The sequence below is a fragment of the Miniopterus schreibersii genome (genome assembly GCF_964146895.1).
Source record: "Miniopterus schreibersii genome assembly, chromosome: 11".
NCBI lineage: Eukaryota > Metazoa > Chordata > Mammalia > Chiroptera > Miniopteridae > Miniopterus > Miniopterus schreibersii.
Window position 1 is genome coordinate 51940173 of NC_138111.1, and position 21255 is coordinate 51961427.

The following is a 21255-nucleotide window of genomic DNA, read 5'->3' on the forward strand; positions in this document are numbered from 1 at the left end:
TCATTTTTGAATGCCAAGATTACATAACTATCTGGAAACCAAGCCCGGATTGGAAACTTATTTCTGACATCCAGACCAATGCAACGTCCACTATACCATGCAGCTCACTTAAATCATAGACGTTCAGTCCAGAAATATCACCTTCAGTACTTCTGTCCCAGGTCTCAGGGAGAGCTGAGAGAACAGAACTATGGAGAGAAAGCCCTCCCTCGGGCTATGCCATCGAAACCAAGATTGCAAAGATGGACGTCTGATACCATACAGACTCATTAGAAGGTTTTCTTTCTTAGATTTTCAACAGTTCAATGTCTATCCTGCTGATAAAGGCCACTTACTCCAAACTGTGTGTTTTAAAATGAACATTTTGTAGATGTTAAAAGTTTTCCACCAAAAAAGTCTTCTATATCCAAATATATCTGAAGCACAGAAGGCTAAAATCTCCTTTTAAAGATTCACAAGGAATATGAGAATATTAAAGTCTCTTAAAAAAAAAACCCAAAACCTTAAACCCAAAAGGTTGCAAACTTATAGAAAATCTTTTTTTCTTTTTTCTTTTTTCCCCCCTATAAAACAACAACAGGTCTTTGAGAAATCATTCAAGAGGCACAAGGTTAGAGAATTATGATTGAAATATAGGATGGCCACATTGTGTCTACAAAATTTCTGGTCATACCTGATAAAATACATACTTAATGAATGTACATCAGAAAACTAAATCCCAGGCCACTCTTTGAAAACCAGACATCTGGCCTTTCTCTACAGAGATATTCTACTAAAACTACCTTCAAAGGTAGAGAAAACTGATTGCAAAGGGAAAAGGTTTAGTGCCCTCAACTTACAATTCTGTTTTTAATGACTCTGAGAGTTTCTTAAATCATCAAAGGCATTTCCTTGAAGATTAGGAAGTGGTCATAATTTACATTCATTTTGCTTTTAGCCAGAGGGTTGAGTCATACAAATTTTTCATAACATCTTGCTTTAATTGACTGACTTAAACAGAATGAAAAACACTCACATTCACTGTGGTTGACTATACCTGTTCTTCACCTGGGACTAACCTCGTGTCTGTACTCAAACTCACACCTGGGACGCTCCCAACCACAGTCACCCTGATTAAAATTGGCTTTCCTCTTCTTGAGTGACTTTTGCATCTTCTAATTCACAATGACATACCAAACTGCCCTAAAGTGAAATTCTGTTTAAATTCACATAAAATCACGTTCAAGAGTTCATCTTCTGAGAACAATTCCATTTTTAGAAGACAGCCTGGTTCTCTGTTTGTACATGACAAATTCATTTGTTCACGCATTGTATAAACAATTGTTGACTACTCACTTTGTGACGAGGGCTCTACTCAGTGCTAGGATTACAAAGACAAAAAAACGTCTTGCTCTTAGAGAGTTTATAGTGTGATGCAGAAAGACAGACATACAAACTAACAATTCAAAAATGGTGTAAGTGCTGTAACAGTGGAATGTATTGTGTGCTGTAGGGATAGACAGAGGGCAGCATTTGACTCACACTCGGCCTAGGGAAGGCTTCCTAGTGAAAGGTAGAAGGGGCATGTTTGAAGATGGAAAGAATGTGCCATAGTCAAAGAATCAACACGCAGATCTTGTCAGAAGCAGAGCTTTGTGAAAGAGTACAGGCACTAGGTGCATAAAAATTAATTAAGATATAATCCCTATCTTTGAAATATTGAGGTTTTATGGGAGAGAGGCCTAAAATCAAGTACTTTACAACATGAAACGGCACTGCTGCAATTACATATGAGCAAAATGCTTTAGTGAGTTCATCAAACTCAGCAGTGTATACTTAAAAAACTTCTATTCAGGATGAAATACTTCGTTGTGAAAAGGATTGCTCAGGGAGAAACAAGACGGCGGAGCAGGTAACCGCTGCACCCGCCGCCTCCCGCAACCACAGCAAAATTACAACTAAAATACAGAACCACCATCCCTCAGAGCCTCCTGAGATCTGGCTGAACAGAAGCCCTACAACCAAGGAGCTGAAGGGGCATCGAGACCGGTAAGAGGGGCGGAGACGCGGGCGGATCGGGGCTGAATTGCGGAGACGCGGCCGCGGGCCCACACCCCGTGCCCCGGGGTAAACACGGGAGGGACATCTCGGGGTGGAGGTTTCCCAGAGGGAGGAGGGAGGGGTCTCAGCCCACAGCAGGCCCCCAGCCCAGGGCTCCTGGGCCAGGAAGAGACGACCCCACACCTTCAGCTGTGAAACCAGCGGGGACTGTCGCTGAGGGTCGCGGAGGCTGCGGGAGCCCCAGCAGCTCCTCTAAAGGGCCCGGCACGGACTCACTCAGACGCTCTCCCTCTGAGCCCAGCGCCGGGCAGCAGCCTGAAAGGACCTGGGACACTCGGGGAGGAACTAACCTGACTGGAATCTGGGCGAGAGGCGGAGGGGCGGCTTCCTCCCAGGCAGAAGGGCTGGCAGAGGCCATGGCTCCTTTGGCGAGTCCTCCTCGCACACAGCCGGCAGGCAGGCGCTATGTTTGAATCGCCAGCACCAGACTCACACCTTTGGCCCCGCCCCGTGATTCCCGGAGGCCCCGCCCCTCCCCACCTGCAGCTCATCCAGGCCATTTCCAGGGGCTTTTCTATGTAAGTGGCCTCTCGAACCCTATGCTTAGGACTTTCTTAAAATCTCTCAAACAAGCAGCTTCATGCCCCATAGGTCTTGATAAATGGCCCCAGGCCTGGCACTAGCTTCAGCCTGCATTGGCTCATAGCTTGGCCTCTCCTGGACACCTCCAAGCCCAGCACAAGTAGCAGCCAACTACGGTTTGCTGTGTAGCTCATGCTGGGTGGCCCTGGGCAAGGCACTGGCACAGGCTGACTTTGCACCTCCCTGGAGGCCCCAGAGACAGTGCACCTGGTGGTCAGACTCGGCCACGCTGGATTACAACCCTACCACAGCCACGAGTGACACACTCAAGGGGCACACTTGGTGAACACCAAAGCTCCACTGAAGTAAATCCTGCTCCATAGGGGTGTCTCCAGCACAGCAGCTCTGGCTGTAGTTGCAGCTGGTCCTCACAGCTGATTGGCTGGGTGGTTAATTCCTCCCAGTGACACCAACAGCAACCAAGGCTCAACTACAACAGGACAGTGCACACAGCCCACACAGGGGAGCACCTGGAAGGCCCAGCTCAGGTGACTGGGGAGGCTGAACCACTGGGCCCTACAGGACACCTACTATACAAAGCCACTGTACAAATTCCAGGAGACATAGCAGCTTTAATACATAGAAACAAACACCTGGAAGCAGCCAAAATGTGGAGGCAAAGAAACATGTCACAAAGGAAAGAACAGAAGAAATCTCTAGAAGAGGAACTAAATGAAATAGATCCAAGCAAGCTAACAGATACAGAGTTCAGAATTTTGTTTATAAGGATGTTTAAGCAGACTATTAGGGAAATAACTGAGAAAATCGATAATGTAATAAAGTACCAGTTTGAAATGAAGGCTACACAAACTAAAAGGAAGAATAATTTACAAGGAATTAACAGTAGAGTAGAGGACACTGAGAATCAAATCAGCAATTTGGAACATGAGGAAACAAAAAACACCCAACCAGAAGAGCAAAAAGAACAAAGAATCCAGAAATATGAAGATAGTATAAGGAGCCTCTGGGACAACTTCAAGAGGCCCAACCTTCGTATTATTGGGATGCCAGAGGGGAAGAAAGAGAGCAAGAAATTGAAAACCTATTTGAAAATATAATTACAGAAAACTTCCCCTACCTGGGGAAAGAAATAGACTTACAAGTCTATGAAGTACAGAGGGTCCCAAACAAGAGGACCCCAAAGAGGCCCACAGCAAGATACATCATAATTAAAATGCCAAAGGATAAAGACAAAGAGAGAATCTTAAAAGCAGCAAGAGAAAAGCACTTAGTTACCTACAAGGGAGCACCCATACGACTATCAGCTGATTTCTCAACAGAAACTTGCAGGCCAGAAGGGAGTGGCAAGAAATATTCAAAGTGATGAAAAACATGGAACTACAACCAAGATTGTTCTACACAGCAAAGTTATCATTTAGAATTGAAGGTCAGATAAAGAGCTTCACAGATAAGAAAAAGCTAAAGGAGTTCATCACCACCAGACCAGCACTACAGGAAAAGTTGAAGGGTCATCTTTAAGAAGAAGCTAATGAACAGAAGAATGTGACGAACTAAATAGATCCAGAGACATTGACACATGCAAGAGATGATCATATTTCAGAGGAAAGAGGTAAGGGGCGTGGAGGGTGGGAAGAGATTAACCAAAGAAGTTATATGCATATGTGTATAACCCATGGACACAGTCAAAAACATGGTGAAGGCCTGGGGAGGGGGTGGGAGGGAAGTGGAGGGGGTCAATTAGGGGGCAAAAATGGGACACCTGTAATACTCTCAACAATAAGATAAATTTTAAAAAAAAAAGGATTGCTCAGATATGCAGAAAACTAGCATTGTTCCTTGAGCTGTCCTACAATAGCCTTGACCATCTTACTTGTACGCCATAGCTAATGATAAAATTCAAACTCATAGAGGTCTGGTGCACAAAAGAGACCAATCATCACAAATTTCCTCGTTAAAAGATGTGCTGTAATGAAAATGTCTTTGATGATTAAGAAACATGGTGATAAATGACAAAAAGTGTAAGGCTGCTTGAGCGTAAGTCAGAGTATATCAAAAATTACAGAATTCTAAACTTGGAAGAAGCTTCTCATTCAAATTTTACATATCGTCATCATCATGATGTATTATGCATTTTACTTTGCATCTCGCACTGTTTTACCTCATTTAATCTTCACAGCAACCTATGGAGTAGATTCTATTCTAAGGATTCCGATTCTAAGGAAACAGATAAGTAATCTATCCAAGGCAAATGCTAATAAATGGTGGAGCTGAAATTCCACCCCAACAGACAGGCTCAAAGGCCTACGTTCCTGAAACCCCAAGCTCACACTCCGGGCACAGTGGTCAGGGCGAGGAAATAAGGGCCCTGAGAGGTTAAGTGATTTGCCAAAGGTGAAAGACCTGGTTGGGCCTACTGCTTTATTCATTAAAGCAAGCACCGTGTGAAAAGTATATCACAGTACCATATACTGAGATGCAGTAAAATTTTAAAGTGCATTTCTTAAAAACAAGAAAGAATTAAACCTAACAGAACTCTAATGAGAGTCTTGACTCTCTTCTCTACGGAGGATCTTAGCACAATTTTGATGTTCAGCCATGGCCTATGCATCATTTTTTTTCTACACATATTTGTTTTTTATAAATAACTTTATAAATGATTTTCTGATACAAGAGTACCAAAGAAAAGGAGGAGGAGGGGAGAAGGCCTAATGATCTGATGTAGGCCAGAGCTGAAGTGACGGCACATGCACTAGTGCTGAGCCAAGGCCAGGCCGTGAGCCAGATCCAACAGGTCCGAGCACCTCTCCTGGCTCCACCGTTTCCACGAACAAGGACCTTAGTCTTTCTGGGGCTCTGTTTCCACATCTATATAATAATTGATACCTTTTACGGTTATTAAAATAGTTAAATGTGATAATATATGTAAATGTATTATATGGCTCAACCAAAGTCCCCAGCTCGCTCGCTCTCTCTCTCTCTCTCTCTCTCTCTCTCTCTCTCTCTCTCTCTCTCTCACACACACACACACACACACACACACACACACACACACACACGGTTCAAACCAAGTCCGTTCTCTTCCTCCCCTTTTCAACCCCAGGCCAGTCAAAGAAAGCCTTTTCTGTAACTCATTGAGAACGTCACCCCAGTAATGGTAGATGCATATCATTAAATATATCATTGTACAACGCCACGAGTGAACCCTAATGTAAATGGCAGGTTAGATAACCATATTTGGCTCATCGGTTGTAACAAATATACCACACTAACACAAAATGTTAATAACTGGGGTAAATGAAGGTAGCGGGTGTTTGAGAAGTCTCTGTACTCTGTTTAATTGTTCTATAATCCTAAATCTGCTCAAAGGCTAACTTTTATTTGTGTGAGAAATGTTATTATTTGAGCCATCCTTTGATGTGCTCAATGATCTAGGTTGAACTGACCCTGCAATAACACCCAAATGGAGCTAGAAAATTTTCTATAGAACAGTGCAGAGCCATCAGCAACAATGTGTGAAGGCCTAGGGGGCAGGGTGGAGGGAGGCAAAAGGGGTGGGGGGAAATGGGAGACATCTGTAATAGAGTCAACAATAAAAAACAACACATTTTTTAAAAAGAAAGAAAAGAAACAAGGCAAACCTCAATGAGTTCTTGCTCATCCCACTTCTTGGCGTTTGGGGGCTGAGCATGATTTCAGCCAGGCTGTGGAGCTCTGTCCTTTCCCAGCATCTGCATATCACCAGCTACTCAAGTGCAATCAGGTCTCGCTGGCCCACAGGACACTCTCCCACGGTGAGGCCCCACATGGGAAAGCACTCCCAGCACCAGGGTTGCTTCTGCACATACATGAGGCCCTGAAGCCTTTGTGGCCCACTGAACTTAATTGCATTAAGAAGAGAGAAACTTGATCTGTCTGCTTACTTTGGCAGAATTGAGGGAGGGCTGTGGAAAGTGGGAGGGTGGGAAGGTGGAAAGGTGCTCTCGGTCAGTGGGATTAAAAATGCCTCAAGTACCGGCTCCAAAACACAATCTCCATAAACATCATTGGCCACAAATAACCTATCTGAATGACTGGGGGACTCACTGTTAAATAAATCTGTGTGGGAGAATGCAGCAGGGTATAAGAATGGCATTGTACAGCAACTGCGAACACCAATAAGTCAGAGAAATGTTTTAAGAGTCTCAGCGAACCACTTTTCTTAGTCTCCAAGACACCAATAAGCTATTTTTTAAAAGTTCGTTTGCAAACCGTTTGTCTAGAACAACATATATATCATAGGCACAGGGTCCAGATCAGGAGACAAAAGCAGTTCAAACAGTGAGGTGGAGGACATCTCTGTGGAAAACCACACTGACATACATATCTATCCTTTAAAGGGTTGGCCACAGTGTTGAAACTCCTCTATTCAGTTTTACTCAGTTCAGCACACCAAATTCCAGGGCACCACTGCTCCGGGGTGCCAGGGGTGCTATTTTCACAGACCACAAAGTGAATGGTGCCCCTGGAGTTCTGCACTGTGCTGGCTGACCCCAGTGTCTCCCATGGGCTGAGTAGTACTGGCTGCAAGAGGCTTCACGCTCCTGGCCTCAGCCCTACTCTACTGCCCCAGAAAGAAGCAGACAGTCTTTGTGAGAACTAATGATGGTCTGTATTATTGGTGACAATGGGAAACACACCATAGTGAATGAGTTACCTCTATTTCACCCTTAAACTAGCAGGTCCCATCTCTGACTTCACCATCACTCAAGCACCACTCCAGAGTTTCAGGTTTTGTTGTCTGGGTGGGGCCCCGGCATCTGAATTGATTCTAATAAGCAACCAGGACAGAATCACTGCTGTAAACAACTGCACTTTATTTTCTCCTCCTGTAAGTATAAGAAGAAGTAAAAGGAGCTTTAGTGACCAGGACTGAAGCTAGGTTCCTAGGCACATCCAAGAACCATCAGGGAGGAGCGAGGTAGGGCTGGCCTAAGACCAAGACCAGGAAGAGGCTGAAAGAAATGCCCCAATTTGAAGGTGACTAGAGCAGGGATCGGGAAGAGCAGAGGGAGACAGGATGGCCCCACACAGACAGGAAAAGAAGGAACTTTTCCTGACAACCTCGTTGGGAGGGCCATTCCTAGGAAATCAGTCACATATGAGGTACAGACACAAGGCAATGGCTACCCAATTAGGAAAATTGTTAGAAAGAGAAAAAAAATGTCTAAAATAAAAGAAATTAACATGAAGTTTAACTAGTAAGATGTTATGCTACCACTAACTTCCATTGCATTCTAACTTTTCCTTTGCTGTGAATCTTTAAAAGCAAAGTTAAATACACATATGATAGCAATAAATTGTATTATTCACAAGGGTAATATTTTCCCATGCTTTTTTTCATAGTATGATATCTCAAGATGTGACAGAAAGGGTTATTTGGCTTTAGACAGAAGTAATAGATCTCTTTAAAATCATTATTTGCGCCCGGCCGGGCGTGGCTCAGCAGTTGAGCGTCGACCTGGGATCCAGGCGATCGGGGTTCGGTTCCCGGTCAGGGCACATGCCTGGGTTGCGGGCTTGATCGATGACTCTCTTGTCATTGATGTTTCTCTCTCTCTCTCTCCCTCTCCTTTCCCCTCTCTGAAGTCAATAAAGATATATTTTTAAAAAATAAAAATAAAATTATTATTTGCAAAATCATTATTGCTCAGATTAGATGGAAATTTTAGGCTATCTGCTTAATCACCTGCTGCAAAGCAGAAACATTCAAACCTTCTGGTCTGGAAATTAAAAATCCCTCACATTACTCCAAAGTCTAACTCCCCTTTGTATTTTTAATGTACCCCAATTACTCCTTGTTGATTCTTCAGCGAAACAATGGACATTATCTCGTGCCACTTACAACACTTCTTAACATCGTCATGAACCTCAGATCTTGTCATTGGAACCCATCTCACTATCTTCAGCCTTCTGCTTGGGATAAACAATTTGGCTTTTTCTACTCAAAAACAAAGAACAAAGACCAATCTTTTGAAGAAAAAAGGAGTCAATTCCTTTTTGTAATAAAAAGAAAAAGCCAGATAATAGGCTCTTCAGCTCACACATCCCTTTGTAGGCAACCCCTAATTAAGCCTTTGAACTAAGGATAGCACTTTGACTAAACTGTTCACTTTTGAACACTTTAGTGTTTACAAAGAACCTCACACTTCAATATAAATGTGTTACTTAAACTTCTTCAGCCTTGCTTTCATCCTCTGTACAGTGCAGATTCATAATAATGATTTCAGAAGGTTATAGTAAAGATAGCTTTTGTTATTGTTTTTGATTAACAGAAAAAGTTAACTTCCCTCACATCATGGCCACATGAGCTTCTTACCATGTCATTGTCTTAGTCTTAAGCCTTTGTCTTTGTCTTAAAAAGCCTGAAAAATCTACGTCTTAAAAGTCTGAAGTCTTGGGTTTTAAAGTCCCAAATTCAGAAGTCTCTGGCCACAGAGCTAACCATTCACACATGATAGCTATAAGCACTGGGCTGCGTGCTCTCCGACCATTTCTCCATTAGCACACAAGGTTGTCATCATCTGCCATGCTTAACAGAGGCGAACGCTACAGTGGGGGAAGGGACATGGGAGGAGTCCTCCTACCAATGAATCCCATAGCCTGTGATTTCCATGCACAAGAGACCTAGCACCCAAGCAACTTACAAAGCCACAGGCAGAAAATGTCTTTTTATGGGGAAGTAAACAAAGGCCAATAGCTCCCAATAAAGCAATTCAGCAGCAATGAGTGAGGCCACCTAGCATCAGTGAGGCAAAATGATACACACGGCTCCCTCCTAACTGGAAAAGGCAAAGCAGCACCACACAGGCTTCATGATAAATGGAAAGATAAAATGTGTTCCATCTGGGATTTTTTGAAAATCCTGTCTGAGGAAGCTTCTTTTTCACCCCATCCTGAATCAAACTCTAAATCCAGAGTCTTATAAACTGGTTTTTTAAATGTGGGTTTATGTGACTACAGGTTTTGCTCTGTTTCCTTTGGCTGTAATACAGTGTGTCCTCACTTAATGTGGTCAGTAGGTCCTGAGACTTCAACCAAAACGAGATGAGTAATAAAAGCAATTTTACCGAAGGCTAATTGATATGAACGAGTTAAGTTCATACAGCATTTCATCAACACTGAACAAAGCAGTATTACCTGACGACATGCTGTAATGTCCTAAGAGTCTGGAAGATTAGCTAACTAACACCAGGCAGAGACCCTGGCATGGTGTTATGGGCTGAATTTTGTTCCTGCAAAATTCCTAGGTTCAAGTCCTAACCCCAGTACCACAGAATGTGACTGTATGTAGCGATGGGGCCATTGAAGAGGTAATTGCATTAAAATCAGGTCAGTAGGGTGGGCCTCATTCAATATGACTGATGTCCACATAAAAAGAGGAAATTAGGACACAGATGGGCACAGAAAGAAGACCACATAAAGACATAGGGAGGAGACAACCAGCAACAAGCCAAGGAGAGAGGCCTCAGAAGGAATAAGCCCTATCTGCATCTTAATCTTGAACTTCCAGTCTCTAGAATTGTGAGAAAATTAATTTGTTCTTTAATCCACCCAGTCTGTGGTATTTGTTATGTCAGCCCCAGTAAATTAATACACGTGGTAAACAAGATATAAAGAAGATATAAAAATCAATGTTCAACTCTTTGGGTAGCTATTTAAAATAGCCAAATGGTCATTTATTCAACTTCTGCTTCTCTCTTACTGATAAACCACCCTCAAGTGACAATTGAGTCATAAATCAGTACCCCCTGCAGCAGCTATTTTTTATTGTTCTGAGAATTCTAAGGGCTTAAGACACCAAGTGTTTCCCAAAATTTTAGCATTTCATTCAGATCTATTGTGTGAAAGTAGATCTTAGTAGCAGAGGCCAGAGACAGTGAGAAGATCAAAGGTACTGAGCCATGACATGTGGTTAGCAGGAGTCTGACTTTCTTAAGTCCAGGAGAAGAAAGTAATGGGAATGAAAGGAGAGAAATGCAAGAGAAAAGTCCCTTGCCTCTAATCTGAAATGAACTGCTGATGCCCTGACTGTCGTCAACAGTGGGTCATTACATCACAACATAGGTTCAATGACAATGACTTCAGATTAAAAGGGATTATTTTAGATTTTAGAAATAAGCTTGAGATATTTATTCCATATTTGGTAGAAATCAGCTCTTCAGGTGCATTTGCCTTTTGATCCCCATCTTTATTATTAATATCGCTTTGATAAGTTGGCTTTCATCTGCAGGCCCACTGCCCTCCCCACGGGAGAAGCCAAGCCTACAAGAAAGCAGCTGTGCCAGCACAGGCACCAATGCAACAACAGCGAGGCTGGGGAACATGCTAACGTACATGTACTGCTGGTTCTGCTCCTTACTGGTGATGTCATCTTGGCCAAATTAAATCCTGCGTCTCAGTTTTCTCACCTTTAAAAAGGGTTAAAACATCAACCTATGGTTCTGTTATGAGAATCAAATGAAAAAGTATAGGTGATCATCTAGCACAGAGTGTTCCATAAATATTAGTGTTCTTACTACTACTTTTATGACTATTACTGCTAATATTCATCAAATATTTGTTCTCCTTTCCCATATGTGCTTCCTCTTCACCAACTGCCCTATCTCCTTGAAAAGTTGTCTCTACCCACTCCTTTGCCACCTTGTGTTCCCTAAAAGGAGCACTGATTCTGAGTGCAGCCAGTCCACTGAAATAGCTATCGCAAAGGTCAGTTAGTGACCTACTAACTGATGCATCAAATAGAACCTTCCTCCCGCAGCCCTCTCCGATCCCTGCAGCACTCACAGTTCCCTCCACCACACTGTGCATGGCTGCTTCTCCCCTGGTTTCTGTGCCTCAGTACATTCCTGGCTCTCTTTCTACCTCACCAAGGCCTCTTTCTCTTCTATTTGTGCTTCCACTCTTTCCACTCTCTTTTTTTTTTCCTCTCTCGGTCGGTCACACTGTACCATCAGCAATGTGACATTTCTTAAAAATCTGACCTCAACCTGCTTCTCACTACATATCCACGCCCAAGGCCTTTCCATCCCCCAAACCACAGCCCTACCCTTGCCCCTAAGCTCTTTACACATTCGAAATGCCCTGCTGGACACTTCCCATCTCCATACCCCTGCTCATGTCTGCCCCCTGTCTGGAATGGCTTTGCTTTCATCTTTACTAATTAAAATCCTTCTCACAGTTTAACAACAACTGAAATGCCTCCTCCAAGATACCCTAAGACCTGATCGGTCCATTTGTAAAGATCTCCTTCCTTTCTGCTATTGCAGAGAATCACATTTCATTTAAACCCATCACAGGGTATTTATCAAATCACACCTGACGGTGTAGCTATTTATGTGTTTTGAAGGCAAGACAAAACTGTCTGTTGCACGTGATATACATTCAACACATGCACCAAGAGATGAAACAAGCGATTACAGCTGAACTGCCTTTAGGGTTCTTGTCAAAACAGGAATACCAGCACACACAGACACCTTTGTGCTCTTCCCATTTTAACGCAGACATTCTGTGAGTGTGGGTTATAGGGATGCTGTGTTCGGTTTCTTCTTTAACGTGAATAAAAAGAGCCCTGGCCAGAGTGACTCAGTTGGTGGGGCGTCATGCTGTGCACCAAAAGGTTGCTGGTTCGATTCCTGGTAGGGGGTCTGCAGGAGGCAGCCAATAGATCGATGTTTTGCTCTCACATCAATATTTCTCTCTCTCCCCCTCTCCCTTGCTCTCTCTCCAGAAAATTAATAATAAAAAATGTTAAAAAGAATAAAAAGATATTAGAGATACCATTTCTCTTAAGAGAAACATCTTGAGTTGTGCCCCATTTTGGACCCCTCTGGTTAAACAGCTTTCCAAATTCCTAAACAAAGATATAGAGGACAAGCTTATCCAATTCACCGACAGTGCAAATCCAGGAGGTTAACTGAAGACATAATCAAGATCCACAGCCTTGATAATCCGAGCCTGGAATGATGGACTAAAGCCAGTAAGTTTGCTTTCAACAGTGCAAATGTAAAAACATTTCCAAAAATCAATTGCATATGTATGGGAGAGAGCAGACCTACTCTTTCAAATTACTTTGGCAGCAATTTGTGAAGAAAATAGTTTGTCTTCAAATATTTGAAGGAGAGACTGTACTCTCTGGTTCCAGGGTAAATGGGTAGAATCTCAACACTTTTAGAAAGAACATTCCTTCAGAGTTGTCCAATAGTGGCCAGGGCTGAGGTATAGACACAGGAAGGGGTCCTTGTTTTAGGGTATGGGTTCCAGGGCCCCTTTTGTGAGACTGGGTTTCCCTGCATGATTGTCTTTTGCCCAGTTCTCCAGCCTCTGCTCACTCAACTCTCCTCCTTGCCACTGGTACGTGTCACACAGGCCTTCTCCCCTTCCTGAAACTCACCATACAGCCAGCCCACTCCAGGCTTTACATGGTTTGTTTGTGCTGTTCCCTCTGCCATGAATGCCCTTCCCCCACTCCTATCACCACCCCATTTGCCTGGCTAAATTCTACCCACCGCTGAGGTGTCCACCTCCCAGAGGAGTGTTATCTGATTGGACAGAATCCTACAATACCCCGAACCTCATGTTGTACACCTACAGACATTTAATTATTTACTTGTAGGCATTTAATTAAATGTCTGCCTTTTACCTTATCTATAAACTCCTTGAAGATAACAACCATGATTGTTCTGCTCATTCAAGTACCTCCAGTTCTGGTCAATGGGCCTGGCACAGAGAAGCTCAATATCTATTTAGTGAATGACTTACCCCAATGCAAATATTGGACCTATAAGAAAAACTGGTAGAAGGAAGAGAAAGAGCCAGAGCCAGAGTGAGAGAGGGAGAGAAAACTGCATGTTCGAGTGACTATTTCTTCCCATTTGGTGATAGTTCACAGGATCACCATGGTGCAATCCCAGAGTTTCAAATTCTCAAACAAACATTCCCTATAAGGTTGAGTTCCTTGCAGCAATGAAGCAAAATCCTGACAAAAGCAATAATTAATTTCTTTTTAAACTCATCTGTAATGGCTGTAAAAGTCTCCAATTCTGGAGGATCAGGAAGAAATTAGGTCAGAATGATTTCACATAACCCTTGCTCTCTCCACGCTAACCAGCTGGGTAGTCTGTGAGTTCAAGCATCTGTTTCATGCTTCTACTCAATCTCTGAGAAAGAATCAAGTAAGAACTGGACTGCTGATCAGAGTCAAAGGCCAGGAGTAATGGGTTAAGATCTATCCTGCCCAGTCAATGAGATCTGGGGGGAAAAAAGCTTTATTTCCTATTCTCTCTTTTTTTTAACCTATGAGTTGAATGGTTTGTCACATGTTTACTTCTTTCCAGCCTTCACAGCTGTGTTAGCCCTTTCCCATAGAAGAAATATTTATTTAATACTTATATGTCATGCACCGTGCTTGGCCCTTACAAATACCTGGTAAGTATCAATTATCTCATATACTCCCCAGGAAACTGGCTATGTAACTTGCCAAACGTTACAGAACCAAAGAATATTGCATCCTAGGATTGGGACCCAGTAGAAATTCATTCAAAGGCCACTCTTTCTCTTTCTACTACATTACTCTGATTTAATTTACATGATCTATCAATACTACCTTTTGGTTTTAACACAATCACTAATGCTTACTGGATGAAACAGAGTCACTCTACCATGTTGTAATAAAGGGAAAGATTTACATAAAACAGGATTAAATTATTGCTGTTGTGTCGATGCTGTTGCCTTTCCAAGGAGGAGAATCCCTTTCGCAGGGAAAACAAATCTGGGACATGAAAGAGATTTGATAGGAAACAGCCAACAACTTTCAAACATTTGGATAAGTTTTCATCTGGGAATTTTTGTCCTTTATGAAACTCTCCTAACTTCACAATGGTTTTGGCTTATAATTTACAGAAGAAAGAATTTTTGCGCTAACAAGAAATGTAGACCTTGGAATGAAAGTACCATGGCATTGAGGGCAGCCCCGTGAGACAAAGTCCTGGCTCATTTATTTTAAGAGAAGAATGCAGGGAGCATCTGTAAGTTCGGAGCAGCTGATGACATGTGACAGAATGCAGAGATGGGATCCGGCGGAGGTGCAGCACCGTATGGAAGAACTTGGGGCTTAGTCCCGGAGTGTTATCTGCCCCTGTCTCTAAGGAAGCCAGATAGGAACGTTTCAAGGGTAAAGTTGAGAGTGAAGTGTGATATGCAATCTTAGCAGCCTTTGCATGATGCACAACAGGAGTATTCTGATATCATAGCAGCAACCCCATAAATGGGGAGGGATGTGAGTGAAACCAAAGACTATTTTGCCATTTCCTTTAAACAACAGAGAGGCCGAGAAGATTTTGTCAAAAATATCCTAACTCTGCAAGATCCTTGTTCTCTCTCCTCCAGTGACTAGTTTCCCACCTAAACATGATATCTTCAGATAGCTGGAGGCTACGTTTGTCAGAAAAGCCCAGAGATCACAGCTGTATTTTCTTATCTTGATGGCCAAGTTTTAAAACACTTTGAAATGGTGCCCCAGCCACCACAGTGAGAGAAGCTACAGTACAGACAAAATGTGAGATTTTGTTAAGGGGGTGTTTTCCCCCCCAGCCCTTCAAAGGTCTCTGTTTGAGCTCACCTGATAACACAAAAGCTATTAAATCACTTGAATGAAAGAGTCAGGTTGCAAGCTGTGCAAGTATGGAAACCAGGGAGCCCTGCTCAGACCACCCAGCTCTCCAACACCAGATTCAGACAAGATAAGAGGCTGCCTTCTATGGGGCCCGGCCCAGAGACACAGCCTTTCCAGAGAGCTGCAGGGTCCCATTGTGAGGAATGACAAGGTGCTCTGTAAAGGTGGCATTTGTCTAACTCACTGTACCAGTGGTCTTGGTTCTTTGAGAGAGAGAAAAGAAAGAAGTATATTTTTGAAAAATTTGGGGGGAAAAACCAGTAAGTCTATCTTAGGGTCTGTTCTCAAAGCAAACGCTAAACAGCTCCCATTCTAATTTATGCCAACTATACTTCAATAAAAAAATTAAAAAGTAAAAACCAGTTCCCATTCACCAGTAACTGAGTTTAGAAGACTGAGCCGTATCCATCAGGGTCAGAATAGCAGAGCTGGAAAGATACCCAAACTCACTTAATTCAACCCTTTCATTTTATCAGTGGAAGAAGTGATGCTTAGATTAGGTGGCTTATCCAAGATTGGTCAGCAACAGCTAAGATTTGAGGCATCATGAGCACAAAAGCCCTGTCACTACTATTCACATTGGTCATTTTGGAGTCCTTGGAAACTAGCCCTGAGCCTGACATGTAGCAGGCACCCCCAAATATTTGGAATGAGGAGAGAGGGAAAAGGAAGAGTGCTGATGACCACATCCTTTTTCTTTTTACTCTAAATATCCAGTGTCACAAATACACAGCACCATAAAATGTCACTGGGAATGGGGAGGGGGACTGAATTCTTATTTTCATAATTGTCAAATGAGAACCTTGAATGATGGCGGTCCTCCATCATTTCTATTTCTCCCAATCCCTGTGGGCTGGTCCCATCTAAACTCAGTTTCTAAGAACTGGGCTGCCCCTGAACAGTCCCAAGAAATCTAGCTGAGTTCAGCCTAACTCAGCCTAGCCCATGCGGGAGCAGACTACCCCCAGAAGCTGATAAAGAATTAAGAACAGCCCTGGGCTTAAAATTTACAAGGCAAACATTGCTTGGCCATCTGGAGGCAAGTCAGGCAACACAGCCCAAAAGGTGGAGGCAGGGGAATATGGTGTCCAGGTACCTTTGTCCAACTCCCTTTCTCACTCATAGGAATGGAAAGGCAGAGATGGAAAGGGGAGCGAGAAAGAAAAAAAAGAGTTCGTGGGAAAACTGGCTTAAAAGCCCTGGTTTGTCAGCCAAGCATGCAAGACCATGTTGCGCATAACTTATGTTCAACATCAGCTCAAACTCAGGTTTATGAATTAGATATGAGGTTTAATATTAACCAAGTACATGAGACGAATTTAATTGCCAAGAACAAGGCAGAGCCTTGCTCATCCAAGTGTGATCTCACCTGCATCGGAGTCACCTGAGTAGATTCCCGGCCCCACCCCAGGTCTCAGACTCTTTGGGGGTGTGGCCTAGGCACCTGCCTTTCACCAGGCACCCTGGGGGTTCTGATGCATGCAGAGCTTTAAGAGTCCCTGATGGAGTGAAAGAGCAAAGGTAGTTAACATTTTCCTAGAGTTCTGCTGGAGGCAGTGTGGTCAGGGCATGTAGAAGCAGGATTCGTTTTCCAGAGCATGTGCATCACTGGGTCTGCTCTGTGGAGCAGCCCTGAAGAGGTTAATCTCTCCGGCAAGATTCCCAGGGCATAAACTCCAACCAGCCTTCGGAAATGCTCTTTCAGAGCTTTGTAATTCGTGCCACGCAACAAGACTGAGAGCAATAGTAAAAGCAGAAGTAAAAATTAAATGCCTTAAATATCAGTTCTGTGTACAGATGAAAACTAAAACTATTTACTACAGCATCAAAATCTCTAGACCAGATCTGGGTAACAAGCAGAAAGGGTTTAAAAATCAGTCCAAAATTTCAGAAGAATATCATTTATTTGCCTCTCCAACACTCTCTCGTCCCCATTAAAAAAACACACACACACACACACACACACACAAAACTTGCTTTTATATATATTCAAATATAACTAAACTAAAAAACGTATCCAAAATCATTCACACATTTTCATACCGTTATACCATGAGGATATTATCTATTTTGTTAATTTTTGCATCTTTTCCTTTGCCATTTCATTTAGCTGAAAAGAAACACTCTAATTCTGGTGAGGGGGAGATCACAAAATTTAAAAACGGTTATTTCACTGGTGAGTGCCTCTGGAAATGGATTCAGAAGAGAGTTATACATTTTTGTTACGTTATAAAGAGAATCCCGTTTTGGGGGGTAGGGTCTTTTAACACTGCAAGTTGCCACGTCCTGAGTTTATCTGAGAATTAAACTTTTGCAGGCAGACTCTCCATAATTCTTGCACCATTACTTGGAGCTATACCGCCGCGCACACCGCCTCCGGGGCGCTGTGCTAAAGCACAGTCAGGGCGAAGCCGAGAGGCAGCTCATGAAGCAGATACTTACAGGTAGAGGTTTTCCTTTCCAAGCCCCAAAGTTCGAAACCTTTGGCGGGATCAGAGTCACTGCCCGGTTAATCTCCGCTGTAAAGAGCTTTGAGGGGAACGGGGTGGGGGCCAACCCCGGGGAAGGAAAGAGAGCTGAAATTCCAGTCTTGCAGGTCAGCTGAGTTTGAGCTTTCTTTGTACTAAAAGCCCATTAACCCTCCCAACAAGAAAAGTCAGAACTGAAGGTCACATACACACTTCACCGTCGCTGCGGGTCTCCCAGGCGGCCGCTCTGAAGACTTGCCGAGTGCCCAGCCTCGGGGCGCCCCGCGCAGCGCAGGGTCCAGCACCCCGCCGTGTCCCGGGAGCCCCGACCTCCCCGCGGGGCCGCAGCTCGCCAGCCCCTCTGCTGCTGGGTCCGCGGGGGCGGGACTGAGCTTTGGTCACTGCGGCCGGCTGCCTCCCCCGGCCTCCCCCCGGCCTCCCTCCGGCCTCCCCCCGGCCTCCCCTGGCCTCCCCCAGCTCCCTCCCCGCTGTCAGCCGCGTGCTGACTGCTCCGCCGCCCGCCCAGCCCAAGCCACCTCCCCCGCCCGCACGCGCACCGCACACCCACGTGCGCGGGCGACACTCGCGGTCTCTCCCGTGCACCGCCCGCAGGTGGGCGCGGGAGGCGCACCCGCTCACCAGCACACTCGCAGCATGTTCACGCGCCTTCACTCCCGGGTGCCTGGATACTCACACGTGCAACACACACACTCAGGCCCACCCACACACACGCTCCCACGGTTGTTTCCTGACCCTGCAAGCTCTTCACACACACGTTTCCCCCCTGAGCCTCTTGACTTGAAACAAATTCCCACCCTGCGGGGTTGTTTTGCAAAGCAGACGGGGATGCCCAGCGTTGGCTCCGAAGGGAGGGGGCGGGGAGCCGGCTCCGGTCACTTGGGTCGCAGCATTCAAAGGAAAAGTTAGGAGGTTCTCAGGTCCTGCTTTTCAGTACTCAGTTCTTCACTTTATGAGTCTGCATCTTTTTATAAACCCACGAAAGTCTCATTAACCTCACCTCATTTGCATATAGTTTATGACCCCACTGATTCAATATATCACAGGTCAAGAAAGGCCCGCTCAGCAGAGGTTCATTTAGTTAAACTTACCAGGAGTCGGTGGCTGAGAGTCCTGTTCTTTGCACACTAAAATACTTTCCTGTATTTCATCTCCACCGGAAAAAAAATAATGGCATACCGCCTGGCCTAACTTTTAGAGTGACCGTATATAGAAAAGCTGGAGTATTATCTTACTTTGGGGGAAATGTTTACATTGAGACATGTCTGGCTATTCTAAACCGCAGCCAAAAGTACAGGGCCCTATAAATCCAGTTCAACCTAGACTGTGGTTTCCCCGAAGAAGGTCACCACATTGCAGCTCTTTCCTGGGAAAAATGAGAGAGAGAGAGAAATGGAAAAGGGAAGAAAATTAGATAAGGAAGGAAGAAGGGAAACAATGGGTAAGAATGCAAAAGAAGAAAGATAACTTTTATTTAAAAACATGTTGTACAGATACCTCAGCAATGAATGCTACACATACACTTACTCAAAGTCACAAATCTTAAGTCTCTCGATTCATTCCATTTGCTGAGAATGTGTGAAACTTCCTGAAGAACCTCTAAGCTCCTTATAAGTAAACATTGTTTACTAAACAGTCATTAGTAAACAAAACATAGTCGCCATGTATGATTTGTGTAGTAATCTAGAAAGGACAAGAAATAAAGCCTTTAGACACCAGAAAACACAATGAGATAGACAATTCTGTTCTCAGATTGAGCTTAAAAATCGCCCACCTTATGAGTGTCTCAAACGCAGAAAGAATGCGGATGAGTCTAGATGCTATTAGTTGAGACACAAAATCCATTTGACAAAGGAGCTCTACTAGGTAGTTGCAACAATGTGCTTCTTCTAACATCTGGGCTAAATAAAGTTTATGAATTAGTCTAGAAATGAAAATAATGTTCTATATCACATCTATGGATATTTTCTAAGCAAGAAAATAACAAGCTTAGATTGCAACGTATTCCAAACTGACTACAGAAAACGTAACTTTCATAAAGTTAATTATGACCCTTGGCCTAAATTCTGCTGAACGTGTTCTAGAATAGGCCCCGTTAAGATTAGATCAGCCACAATGTCTTAGAATCTAAAGTTACTGCTTATACAAATAAGTCACTCTTTCTCTTATATCTTCCACAAATGGAGAGGGGCTGTTGAAATAATATAATGATCAACATTAATAAAATACTCTTTGGACAAGTTGAAATGCAAAGCCAGGGTATTTAAAAAGAATTTGCCAAAGAAACAACAAAGAATCCTTCCCCTAAAAGCATGTGCTGCTGAACTTAGTGCTGGGACAACATGCATTTTAAGAAATTATTCTACTTCTAACCTTAGGGCTGGAATGATATGAAACATATAAAATGTCATTTGTTGGAGACTGGCATGCCTTTTTGGATTATAAAAGTGTATGATTTTGTTGAACTGTTGTAGAGTATAGCATTGCCTGAGAAGCACAGCTAACACCTTCACCAACAACTCATATAAAGCAATTTGGAGCATTCCTATTAAATGTTGCTGATGGCACCAAACAGAGGTGTTACTGCACTGGGAAGATGCTTTTCCAGAGTTATAAAACTGGAAGCAATGCTGTCGCAAAAGATTATCATTCTGAGAGGAAAGGACACACATAACCACATTCTAAATAGATCAATTTAAAAACAAGCAAGTAGACCTGGCCAGTGTCCTCAGTGATTAGAGCGTCCATCCATGCACCAAAGGGTAAAAGGTTCTATTTCCCATCAAGGGCACATACTTGGGTTGCAGGTTCAATCCCCAGCACCAGTCAGGACTTGTGCAGAAGGCAACCAATCGATAGATATCTCTTTCACATCAATGTTTTTCTCTCTCTCTCTCTCCTTCCCTTTCTCTTTCTCTCCCACCCTCCCTTCCTCTCTCTAAAAATCAATGGAAAAAATATCCTCGGGTAAGGATTAACAAAAAACAAACCAAAAAAAAACAAACAAGTAAATAAAATAAAATAAATACCTCTGTGTACAAGAAAAGAACAGAAGCACAGCCCAGCAAGGGTTTGGAGGCAGAGGTTTGCTGACTTCAGAGTTCAGAGCTGACAGGATGGCTAGGTGATAACAAGAAATGAAATAATCCCTGAGCAAGGCAGGAAAAAGACCTGTACACTCTGCTTGAAATCACGAAAGTACAGACCAATATCACCTTTAAACATAGGTGTAAAATCCTAAATAAAATATTTGAAAATCCAGTTATGTATTTTCAAAGATTTTATGATCAATGGGTGTGTTTTTTTCAGGATTGCAAAATGAAAACATCTAGCATTTTTATATATTAAAAGAGAGAAAAGGCCACATGTCATCTTACTAAATGCAGAAGAGTGGTATTCAATAAAATTCAACACTCA

General features: G+C 43.3%; 1 protein-coding gene across 1 annotated transcript in view; it reads right to left on the reverse strand.

Annotated features, from left to right (window-relative positions):
• Nucleotides 1-18178, reverse strand: part of FREM1 (FRAS1 related extracellular matrix 1) — a 140600-nt gene extending 122422 nt beyond the window's left edge. The window contains exon 1 of the mRNA XM_081150887.1: nt 18030-18178. The gene's annotated coding sequence lies outside the window, so the exon portion shown is untranslated. The remainder of the gene's footprint in view (nt 1-18029) is intronic.
• Nucleotides 18179-21255: the final 3077 nt, after the last annotated feature.